Genomic DNA, 3,578 nt, shown 5'->3' with positions numbered 1-3,578 from the left:
CCCTTGCTCACTTTGCTTCGGTCACCATGGTTTCCTAGCTTCCCTGGGAACACTGCAGAGAAGGTCTCACCCCAGGGCCTTTGCACATGCTGCTGCCTTTGTCTGGAAGCTCTTCCCTAGACAGCCACAGGCTCTGTCCCTCACCTTCTCAGTGAGGCATTCCCTCACCATTCTAATTTTTTTTAAATTTTTTAAATGTTTATTCATTTTTGAAAGACAGAGAGAGACAGAGCACCAGCAGGGTTGGGCGGAGAGAGAGGGGGACCAGAATCCAAAGCAGGCTCCAGGCTCTGAGCTGTCAGCACAGAGCCTGATGCAGGGTTCAAACTCACCAACGGTGAGATCATGACCTGAGCTGAAGCTGGACACTCAACTGAGCCACCCAGGTGCCCCTCTATTTAAATTTTTAAAAATGTTTACTTATTTATTATTAGAGAGAGAGAGAGAGAGAGAGAAAGCACAGGGAGGGGCAGAGAGAGAGGGAGATAGAGAATCCCAAGCAGGTTCCCAATGGGGGCTTGATCTCACAAACTGTGAGATCATGACCTGAGCTGAAACCAAGAGAGTTGGATGCTTAACCGACCCAGGCACCCCTCACCATCCAATTTAAAAATCCAACCCCAACCCATACTCCCTGGTCCTCCCTATACCTCTGCCTCACTTTATTTTTATCCAGATTATTTCTTATCTTCTGCTATAGTATATATCTTTACTTTTAAAAAAATGCTCATTGTCTTGTCTTCCCACTAGAATATAAGCTCCATGAGGGCAGGGCCACAGCAAGTGCTAAACCATATTTGCTGAATGAAGGAAGTTGTTGAATGATTGTGTCATTTATTGAGACTAGGAGGGACAGACTGGGGGAGATGGGGGTTAGAGATGAATTTAATTGGGAAAACTGAGTTGGAGATGTCCCAACAGACACCCAAAAGGAGATACCCAGAAGGCAGTCAGATATACAAGTTCATACCTTGGTTTCCTCCTCTGAAAATTGGGCTAATAATCCTAGCTCCCTCATTGGGTATGTGTGGATAGGGTGGGGGGGAGTCTGATGAGATAAAAGGAGTGGCAGTAATTAGCACACAGTCAGCCCTCAACAAAGCAAGGCAGCCTTGCCTTGCATGTCTGCTTCCTTCTCTCCTCAAACAGTTGCAGTGAACTCCCTGCAACACTTGAAGATGTTGGAACGTGGGACCGCCCAGACATGCTGTGCAAATACGTGGCCCAGAGGAGAGATCCTGCTCCATTTGCTTCTCCCACATCCTGAGGCTCAGGATCCCCCAGGGGAGGCTGGAGCCTGAGGACTGAAGGAATGTTTGTAGTGGCAGCACCCTCCTCCTTTTTCCCGCTCGCCATTTCTTCCAACCATATCAGAATCATTCTTCATTCCCCGACTCTTCATTTGTAACCAACCTCTAAGTGGTGAGGAGAGGATTTTTTAAAATAGCTTTATTGATTTTGTTTTTTATTTTTTTGGAATATAAGCAATAGATGTTCTTTGTCGAAGAAAAATTAGATGGTACCAAAAAAAGGGAGTAAATAAAAATCAGCCCAAACCTTATCACTGAGAGATAACCACCATGTATATTTCAGTGTGTAGCTTTCTCATCTCTGTTCTGTATTTTTGTGTCCAAATGCGTTGGGGGCAGGACTTGAGGGAAGATAAAGGAAGGTAAGGACTAGGGGGAGGCTGGGCAGATACCAAGGCAGGGTCTGGAGGATAGGGCCTGTGTGATTGTGGGTACATGGTCAGGGCAAAACCCACAGTCCGGCCCATACTCCTGGTCAGACCGTGAGGGGCTGGCCTGCCCTCCTACCTTATCACCTTCTGCATATTCACCTAACTACAACCTCCTGGAAACTTTTAATATTTTCAATAATCATTTTTCCTGTTTATTTGGAGCTCTATAAAATAAATGACATAGAGCCACTATGTCACCTAATTCACAGAATAACCAAATCAGAGAGTTCCTGTGCTTAGCCCCATTTTACAGATGAGGGACCTGAGGCCTAGGGAGGCACAGTGATTTTGTCCAAGGCATACAAACAGTTCAGAACTAGGACATGGGTCTCTTGACATGGGTTGGGGCCCTTCTGAATGTCATCCTGAGAATGGTGACATGTGAGAATAACTTTTTTTTTTTTTAGTTTATTTAGAGAGAGACAGAATGTGAGCAGGGGAGGGGCAGAGAGAGAGAGAGAGAGAGAGAGAGAGAGAGAATCCCAAGTAGGCTCCACTAAGTCAGTGCATAGAGCCCAATGTGGGACTCAAACTGACGAAACTGTGAGATCATGACTTGAGCCAAAATCGAGTTGGACATTTAACTCACTGAGCTATCCAGGTACCGAGAAGAATAACATTCTATTTGCCAGACACTTGGCACACACTATTATCTCATTTAATTCTCTCAACGGCCCTGCCAGAAAAGCCCTATTCTGTCCATTTGCACAGATGAGGAAACTGAAGTCAGAGTGAAGCCACTTGCCTAAGGCCACCAGCCATTATGGGGAAGCTGAGAGCTGAAAGCATGTGTGTCTAGCTGTTGGGGTAATGCTTCCAACAGAAGCAAGGGATAGGACGAGGTGAGAAGGGTGAATTGCATCCTTTTGTCAAGGGCAGCCTCTTGGTCCCTCATCTGGGCACCCAGAGCGAAGCCTCGGGACCCTGCAGCCCTAGGTCCAATTCTGACCTTACTAGTCAGAGCCTGGACCATGGGGAGGGGGCTTGGGTTTAGCAGCAGCGCCACCTGGTGGCTGATTTGCTGTCACCAGCGCCCGCCTGAGCCCAGGACTCTGGATGGGAGAGAGGTGACGAGGAAGGAGGGGGAGGCCCAAGGCCCAGTCTTCTCTGCAAGAGACTCAGGCCAACCCAATAGTCACCTGGTATAGAGAAAAAACTAAGGACTCCGGGTTTGATACACCTGGCTTTGAATTCCAGCTCAGTCTATGTGACATCGGGTAAGTTCTTCCCCTACCTCTCTGGGCCTGTTTCCATATCTGTAAAATGGGAATGAATCACACTTGAAGTGGTTGTTTTCCAGCTTATGGAAAATACCTGAACCTATCCCAGGTGCATGGTAGGTGCTGAATAAATGGTACTTCAGGTGGTCAATGGTACTGGCCTGTGCTCTACTCTTTCCTCTGTCCCCTCTCTCCCTCTGACCAGGGGCTCCCACAGAAAAATCCCAGACTTCCCTATTGGGGCCAAGCTCCTGCTCAGACTACCAGAGCCTGCTCCTTCCAGAAATGGTTGGCTTTGGAGAGATACTCAAAAGGCAGGCAGAGAAAATTCCGTGGAGAATAAGAAAAGCCAAGTGTTGGCTAATTGGTACACCCAGGTGGGGGATCTCCAGAAGAATCAAGCCTGCTCCACTCTTCTGAGGTCAAGTTCATGGAGTCCTGGGCCCAGGCACAACTTGCCCACTGCCTCCTGATGTTTGCAGTTCTGGCTGGGCCTCCCCATCACTACCAGGTAGGCCCTCCCTGTCCTCATTCAGTCACCTTAGCTCTAACGTCTTATGCCCCGCCTCTAGGAGCATTTCCAAGCTCTCCTCCTCCCCTCCTTCACTTCCCTCAAG

Source organism: Lynx rufus, unplaced genomic scaffold, assembly GCF_022079265.1.
Source record: "Lynx rufus isolate CCGP_SWC_20201006 ecotype Redwood Valley unplaced genomic scaffold, mLynRuf1.p SCAF_4, whole genome shotgun sequence".
NCBI lineage: Eukaryota > Metazoa > Chordata > Mammalia > Carnivora > Felidae > Lynx > Lynx rufus.
The sequence above is the reverse complement of the archived record's forward strand: the minus strand, read 5'-3'. Positions refer to the sequence as shown.